This window comes from Agelaius phoeniceus, chromosome Z (assembly GCF_051311805.1).
Source record: "Agelaius phoeniceus isolate bAgePho1 chromosome Z, bAgePho1.hap1, whole genome shotgun sequence".
Taxonomy (NCBI): Eukaryota; Metazoa; Chordata; class Aves; order Passeriformes; family Icteridae; genus Agelaius; species Agelaius phoeniceus.
In genome coordinates, this window is record NC_135303.1 from 48711623 (window position 1) to 48720672 (window position 9050).

At 40.3% G+C, this 9050-nt stretch overlaps 1 protein-coding gene across 12 annotated transcripts in view; it reads right to left on the minus strand.

Moving 5' to 3' along the window:
- The window catches only part of PCGF3 (polycomb group ring finger 3), a 55338-nt gene extending 46535 nt beyond the window's left edge, over positions 1-8803 (minus strand). For 4 of the 12 annotated variants that reach the window (XM_077172255.1, XM_077172256.1, XM_077172257.1 and 1 more), the window contains exons 1-2: positions 8666-8803; positions 2876-2913 (exon numbers count right to left, since the gene is read on the minus strand). The gene's annotated coding sequence lies outside the window, so the exon portion shown is untranslated. Of the gene's footprint in view, positions 1-2875; positions 3950-3975; positions 4127-7342; positions 7441-8665 lie in introns of those variants that run through there. The other 8 variants (XM_077172263.1, XM_077172265.1, XM_077172260.1 and 5 more) reach the window with 5 other exon arrangements.
- Positions 8804-9050: the final 247 nt, after the last annotated feature.

Here is a 9050-nt window from a genome sequence, read left to right on the forward strand (position 1 = left end):
AATAAGCATTATCTCTGCTACTTATCTTAATAATTCCATTCTAGATATACTTTTAAACTACCCTCAGGAATTTCTTAAGGCCAAATCACTTTCATACACCCCTAAATTTCAAATGCTAGATGGATGTATGACATGCAATAAAAAGAAAATAAAATCTTTCACTGCAAGTTATTAACTACTGCAGCCTACTAGTAGTATCTGTAGGCTTGAATTTTGTCCTCTGCAATTCATGAAGACCTGCTTTTGGTGACTGAACTATGCCATAAGAGACAACCAAAATAACTTAGCAATTTTATTAAAAATGTAATAGTTTTTTAATAGATGACACCCACACTGACACTTGTCTCCCTCCATTCTTCAGAACACAACATTCATCACAACAAGCATGCACCAGTAAAAGTCTGGCTGACAAGGTCAGAAAGGACCGCGTCTCCATCAATCTTCACAAAGCAAATCCTGGGCATCTCAAGGACTTTCTGTTCTCAGGATTTACCATGTATAGGTCTCTTCATACTAGAAAGATGTTATTTCAGGGGAAAAATTTTTAAAAACCATTACTTTGGTTTTGGATTAAAGTCGGGAGAAGAGAGCTGAATTTGGAGGTTTTTTTCCATTTGAATGCTAAAATTGTCAAACTCTGCAGATGGCAATAATGGATGAGTAAGTAGGAAAAAAAGGTTACTGATGGGAAACCATAAATGGCTAAGGAATCTGGGGGAGAAGCAAAAGCAGCTCATTTTTTCCTTGTCTTCACTCTTACAGTGAATATATCTTATGGTATCATCAGGCCTAATAATGGAAGCTACAGAAGAGGACTCAAGAAACTTTTCGCATTTACTTATAGTCTGGATTTCCCATACTAAAGATTAGGGGAAAAAAAAAACCCTATGACACTTTCCAAACACCTCCAGAAATTCAATTCATTGGCAACTGATGCTTGTGACTGGAGAACGAATGCTCTGACAGAGCACTGGCTTTGGAAATGTACATCAAATTCCACTATGAAAGTAATTTGACCCATTTGGTGGAGTGATGGAGAGCAGAACTGAAGAATGGGGACAGGATGTACTTTCTCTTCCCTAAGGGAAGCAGCAAAAGAAGACCATAATTGATTTACATATTTGATCACAGAATAGCTTATATAAATAATTAGTCCTAAAATTATTTTCTACCCATAGCATTGATAAATTCAGTAAATTAGAAAAAAGGTCAGGGTAAAATACATCTTTGTCCAAAAAAAAAAAGAAAAAACAAAACCAATGGGAAACAAAACAAAATATTATCCTCCCTCTATCTGCAAAACTTTGTCCAAATTCAAGCCATTTTTAGTCATAAAATCGTAACCACACAACTCAAGAGCTATTATTGTCTGGACAAAATAACCTTACAAAATTTGAATAACTGCTACAGATTAGAGAAAACAGATATAGATCAACAATTTCCAGGGGCAGTATCTATGGTTATCCCTAAAATGTTACATTAAAAATTACTGCAACTGATACAGTACTTTTTACACCTATTTATTTCTAAGACAGTAAAATGAAACCTTGAAGTGCCAAGATTCACCTAATACCATGTAGATCAGTTCTGGTGACTTTTTAAAAAACTTGAAAGAATCTCACAAGCAAGAAAGTGAATAGAAGAAAACTGCTTCACCTGGAATCCTTTTTACCTGGTGTGGTGCCATTTACAATACTAGGCTACTTTTACTACAGCCAATGGTCAAAAAATGACAAATGAAGTATTTTACCAATATAAACACAAGTCTTCTGAAATTGTTGCAGAATAACCTGATCTTGGGAGGGATTTCTACCTCATTCTAGCCAATCAAGAAAGAGAAGTACAAGACTAGAAACAGAAAATTAATAAATTGATATGAAAATAAATTACTTACCCTGGTGCTACCAAGTCTAACACCACTATTAACAAGAATACATGATATTAAAAAGCATTTCAGTTAAACTCCTCCTACTCAGCAATAGTTAGATTGAAACTTTTGGTAAAATATGTTATTACCCCAGTAATTTCAGTCACAGAAAAGGCCTATGTGGATTTTTCAAGGGAAAATAGAAAAATATTGTCCATCTGCAATTTATCTGAGAACAAGCATAAATCAGAGAACTTTATTTTACCAATATTCAAACTAAATATCTGTGAAGTAATCATCATCTTATGGCAACCCAAGAAAAAAGCATGATCTTAAAGCATAAATTGATTTAAGATGGAAGTCTACTTTGCAATTAGTTTAAGGCAAGTGCTACAGGAAAACATAGTTTAATTACTTACTTAATTCAACAAATTAAATAAATCCATGCAAATGTTACTAAAAAAGGTAAACATTTTTCTCTAAGACCACGGATTTCACACAAGAGTGTAATTTTTTACTACACGTTCCACACCATGGAACTTTTCCGCAAGTGTAGTCTTTTGCACGTGGTAAGAACAACCTTTGCACATAGGGATAAGAAATTTTAAGCAAGCATTTAACAAGTTATGCTTGCTTTTTCCTACAAAAGGTTTGGTAAAGCTTCAAAACCAGACAGTAAACTGCCCCTGTACTTAGGGGCTCTCCTGAGTACAGACAGAAGCAATCAGGCAAACACTGTACACTGGTGTGGGGTTCAGACCTCAGAGGAAAGGAATAACTCCAAGATGGAAAGAAAATTTTTTCAAGCATTAAGAAGACGGGTTTGAATACAGTGTGTTAGCACTTTCTTAAAGTGATGAAATACTATTAGAAGTATCTTTTACAGATACAGATTTAACAGAAGTTACATTCTAAAATGTAAATACTTGGATGTAGGAACAGGGGCATATATACTTTTAGCAGCATGCATGATTAGGTACTTACAAAGCACATAAAAAATTTCCTTACCTCCTCCTATTTGGAATCCTGATATCAATATCTGAGTCCTTGTGTCCAGAAATTAATTTATATATTAGGGGAAAAAAAGTAAATAAAAGAAAATCCAGTTATTATCACAACAAAAAAGTAGGAAATACAATCATCTGAAATGCAGGAGTTAGGATCCCAGACCACCTTGATGTTAGTGCCAAGACAAAGCTGAAGCTTCTAAATGTCTCCATGTTCCAACAAATTTTGGGAAAAATCACTCTGAAAGAACATACTTTGTATAGACAGTATGTTGAAAAAAAAACCCAAAAAAACCCCAAAATCTTCCTCAGATCTGTTGGACTGATTGCCATTGCTCAGTAAAACAAATATTTTTTTATTGTAAAAACATTTGTCTAGTCAGTTAAAATAAATTTGGCAATGTCCTTTAATTAAGTAATCAGCTGACCCACGGCCTTTATTATGCCAATCTCTATACTCAATAGTTCAAATACAACAGTAAGTGTCACATACAATTATTCATAAATAAAAAATTTCTAACTTAGCCAGCTGTGCTGTATCTTTCAGCTTCTTCTTTCAAGTGACAAACCAGAAAAAATTATACAGCATAACACATTCCCTGAAAATTCAAACACTGCACTGATACATTTGCATGAAAAAATGACATTCATGATTACAAAAACTGTAATGTTTGCATGCATATTGTAAAAGAATAACAAAGATGACCTGTACTGGTATAATATAATCATAATTCAAACAAAAATTGCATTATATATAATAATTGTGATGTTACTGGATAATAATCGACTAGAGAAGGCATTGTATGCTGTCTGGTTATGTAGAGAGGAAAAAAAGTTTTTAAGGGAAAATCTTGACAAAACAATGATTTGCAAGTTAGCAAATAACATCAAACTCATTCCATGAACCTAAAAAATTAACTTTTCCTCTCCTAATTACTCAGGTACTGCACAGCATTTTCTCATTGACACCAAACATACACAGAATGCTTTCTGTCTTAAATCAAAATTAACTTAATGCTATTCATAAAGCAACAGTTTCCAGCAATTAGGACAGTCTCAGTATCAAACAAGAAGGATCCTTCCTGCTGCCAGAACACAAACCTTTCTAATGTAGACAAAGTTCTAGGTTACTGTTAGTTAAAAATTCAGAAGACAAAATAGTTATCTCTTAAGATCATCCAATATAGACATCTGCAGGGAGAGTAAGTCTTCTCCATACCACTTTACAAAGATGAAAAATAGTGTCAGAGCTAGTTTAAGTTCTTCTACTGGCAACAAAACTACAAAAAAAAAAAAAAAAACAACCCTGATTATCACTCTTGCATATTTCTTCCTTACAATCCTTGCACTATCATAATGCTACCATACATACCTTGATTTACCCCAGTTCTCACCCCCACCTCCTCAACAATTTCCCCCACTGGCTCTATCAACTTAAAATTGTGATTTGAAAGAGGCAGTCATAACTGTGAGAACACTCATTTTCTGGCACAAAGAACAAGTAACTTGAGCCCACCAGAGTTTGTCATTCCCCCTACTTTTAATGATCTGTACCACCCCCTACTTTTGGAAAGTATGTGTTGTGTTTGTCAAAGGAATAAAGACACCCTTAAGTTCCTACATATAGTGTGAAGTTCCAAGTCTAAAGTATTGTTTCTGATTAAAGAGATAAAAGAAAAGGCAGACTTGGAAAGAAAATAATGTCATTGAAGAACTCACTGCTGGTTTATTTATTCCTACAATGCTGGCTCTTCAGTATGATTGCAAAACTTCAGGTCTCTACAAACTTCAGTCAAACTACCAGCAGCACATAAGGTTTTCAGTCCAATTAGTTCTCACCACACTGAGTATTTCAATTTCATATTCTGTTGATTTAAGTATAGATGCACTTATTCAGTAAAATTGACTTGAGAAAAGCTAATTTTCAGTCAGACAATGAGGCAGCACCACCAGCAGTGACTGAGCTAAGTGTGAGGGTGAGCACTAGATCAAGGTGTACAGGGGGGTTCCCAAGCTCAGGGACTCCTGAGCAAGAGTTCAGAGCTGCATCCAGACCTGGAAGCCTTGGTGAGCCAATCAAGCTGGCAGATAAACAGATGTAGAGCCGCCCTGAGGAGAAGGACTTGGGCTGCTGGTGGTGGCCAGCAGGGCCAGGGAGAGGATTCTGCCCCTCTGCTCTGGTGAGACCGCACATGGGTCTAACCCTAACCCCGCATCCAGCTCTGGGCTCGCAGCACAGGAAGGACATGGACCTGTTGCAGCGAGTCCAGAGAAGGCCATCAAGATGACCAGAGGGCTAGAGGAGCTCCTACAAGGAAAGGCTGAGCAAACTGGGGTTGCTCAGCCTGGAAAAGAGAAAGCTTTAGGGTGACCTAACAGCAGCCTTCCAGTACTTGGAGGGAGTCTACAAGAAAAGACAAGGACTTTTTACAAGAGCATTTACTGACAGGACAAGGTGGAATGGCTTCAAAGTGAAAGACAGGAGGTCTTGATTAGATACCACAAGGAAATTCTTCGCTGTAAGGGTGGTGAGGCACTGAAACAAGCTGCCCAGAGAAGCTGTGGATGCTCCATCCCTAGAGGTGTTTTAGGCCAGTTTGGATGCTGCCCTGAGAACTGGGTCTAGTGGGAGGTGTCCCTGTCCACAGTAGAGAAATTGGAACAAAATTACGTTTAAGGTCCCTTCCAACCCAAACATCCTATGATTCTATGAATTTCAATAAAAGCAGCAAGTTTTTTCTAGGCTCTTCAGAGCAATTATAGAACAAACCACTATTTATAGGGTTTCTTCAGTTAGCAATGAAAATGTGTTACATATCACAATAGGTAAGATTGCTTTTAATGCAGAATAACCTGATTCTTTTTTCTCTTGTACTGCTTGTAAGACTTTCACATACCACCTAAACTTGCAGTCTAATACAGCAAGCTTGTATTTTAAAAAGGGTGGTGTAAGTAATGCAAAACTACTTCAAGACAGAGCTTCCAAATAAGTCTTGTGTAAGCTAGAAGACATGGGCACCTTCTGCCTGGCTTCTAACCTCTGCAGCCAAACTGCCCTGAGAAGGTTTTCCTCCCCATTTCCTTTAAAAATAACAGCAAATCTAACCCAGCAAGTCGGAGAAGTTTAAACATCACTGAACATCTTTAGTAGCACTGACAAAAAGAGACAAGGGTATAGATCAATAACCTCTCAGGAATGCTGACAGTCTTAAATCAACTGCATCTCCAAATGCTACTATCAAAATAAATTCCCACTTAGTAACTACTGACTTACTACATACATGTTCAAACAACAACAGTCCCAAAGCAAGAAGTAGAGAAAATATTTATTTATAAAATACAAGATGTCCTTACACTTTCTTGTAAACCGGTATTGTAATTTAGAACAGTAGTTGTAGAGTGAAAGGCTATCAACATGCATGCTTTTCAAAACATCATGTCCACAGCCACTTTGTAGCTCAGAGCTTAGTAGCTCCACTTAAAGAGTTTCAATGGAAATGCTTCAACTTCTTCTCATAGTGTCACCCAAAGAGTTCAGGAATTTAATCCAGAATTATTTCAGTCCTGAGAGTTCATTACATGAGAAAAGCTAAAAAGGCCACATTACCTATATTAAATGGCCATATGGGAAAAAAGAAATGAAAGCTATTAAAGTAAGTGTAGAACGGTTCTTGACAAGAAAACTTACCTGTATCTTAAATATAAAGCTTTGAGATGACCTCCTCTAAATCATGTAAGTGGACAGGAGATGTAAGAGCAGGACAGCTGCAGCGACTAAATGCTGTACTTTACAACCTCTTAGTAGCAGAAATCTTTCATATCATAGCAATTAATTTCTGCCATTCTTGGCATTACCATTAGGCTAGGATAATTACAAACTCTAAGTCTACTTTATTGTAACATTTACAAGTGCTCAGTCTTGATTTCCTACAGTGACAGCAGAGTAACAAGATCAAATCAGCCAGATCAGCTCAAAGAAAAAAATCTAATAAATTTTCCTCCAGAACTGGTTTATGAAATGTTCTATTTCCAAGCTTTCTGTAGAAAGTCACCTGAGCCTCTTCTAATGCATCCTGTGTGTTTCCACCACGTATCTTGGGTTCTGCACAGCTTCTGTATTCCCTTAAACACATTATAAGCTGTCTACAAGTATAGCTTCAAAAGAAATAGTAATGCTACTGAAAGGGTACAAAGTTTCTGTTTCTATTCCCCTTGTCACAAAAGAATTTAATAAATTTCAGAGCACCTTTATGAGACACATGATGAGTACCACAGTTGAGATTCTAATCTGATCTGCCACTAAAAGAATGAATAGAAAAGTTGACAAGTATCCTACCCCAAAATAACTAATAATAATCTTTTAACAGCACAGTACCTAGAACTAAAACGACTCCTAACAACATAGCTACCACATGCTTAATTGTTCATTCTGTATAAACAAAACTAATCTATAATGGAGGACACATACATGGGATGAGGATGCTCCTTAAACATAAAGGCACATCTCAACTTTTTTTTTTTTAATTCAAAGCTTTTCATCCATGGACTTAATTCTTCTGTGATACTCTGGAAGAAAATACACAGTATTATTTTGAAAAACACCAAAGAAAATATTTTCAGAACATTCCAGAGGATGTAGGGGTAATAAACCAGAATTTCTTGAACTCCTTTCTCAGAGGCATGCATTTCATACAGAAAGCAGGAAGAGCCTAAACTGATCTGACAGAAAGCCTGCACAAACAGTTTTGTAACAAAAAAAAAAAAAAAAGGAGAAATTGCAAATATGTGAAGCAGCAAAAGAACATCCAAGTGCTTGATAACCCTCAATAATCAAACCTCTTTGAACCTTATAAACTTTGGGACATGAAAAACTTTCCACACAGGACACTGAAGTAACGCCCAACACTTTGAGGCTAGAAGTGACCAACTTAAAAGGCCAAATGTGACACCACAAGTTACTAGAACTCAGTGGTTTAGAAAACTTTCCAAATTTCTTAATACTGAACACATACACACGTATATATATGTGTGTGTGCGCATACATATGTATTTGTCTCTAGACTGTAAAACAGACTACAGACTATAGACTGTAAAACAATTCAAGCCCCTGTACTTTACCTACGAGTACCAATTCATTTCCTATTTCTCACAACTTCATATCATAGATACACAGCACTGGAGCCACATACCTGCACGACTGAAGTCGCACACCCAAGGGACGTATCCCCTCTATCTCCACCTTACTGGAAACGCCATCTTCACCCCTCCACTCAAAGAGACCCTTTCTCCCCAAGCCGTGGGATTCTGTTCCCTGCCCAGGCCCCTCCACACAACCGCAACTCCTCCCGCGGGCAGGAACGGGTGGGGCGGGGGGTGTGCGGGTTGCCTTTCCCCCAGCACCGAGAGCCTCCTTCCCCCGCGGTGGGCACACGGGGCAGGACAGGGACAGGCACTCCCCTGGCCCACGGAGACTCCCTGACAGTTTCGGGAGAGGAACCCCACAAAACCGCCCACCCCGCCTGCGACCACCCCACGCCCGCCCCGAAAGTTCCAGCGTGGCCCCCCCAGCCCCGGCCCGCTCCTCCGCAGCCCTCTAAGCCGTCGGGGCGGAGAAGACGCCCGGCCCGCACGCCCGCACCCCCTCCTCACCCCGCAGCCCACACCGCAAATACCCCGCAGGCGGGCGGGGGGGGGCGCCGGGCCCGCCCCGCCCCCGAGCCCCTCGGCTGCCCCCCAGCCCCTCGGCGGGGCAAGGCCGGGACCCCCACGCCCGCCCCGGCCCCGCACTGACCTGACGGGGGGGGCGCGGCCGCCGCTCGGGGCTACAGCGGGGGCTCCCCCCGCCGCCGCCGACCCTCCGCTCCCCGGCCCGTCCTTCTCCGAGCGCCACCGCAGGGCAGAGAGCAGAGGAGTCGGAAACGCGAGGCGGAGGGAAACACGGGCCCCCTCTTCCCTTTCCAAAGGAAATTTTAAAAAGAAAAACGGGGGATTTAAAGGGCTCGGCCCGGAGTTTAAAACAAAGAGGCGGAAATAGCCGAGTGCGGCCCGAGCGGAGCCGAGCGGGGGCGCCGCGCTCGCGGCGCATGCGCGCGGGGCGCTCACCCGGGCACGGCGCCGGCCGCCCCCTCCTTCCCTCCCCCGGGCAGCGGGGCCGGCGAAAGGGGGTCTGGAGCTCC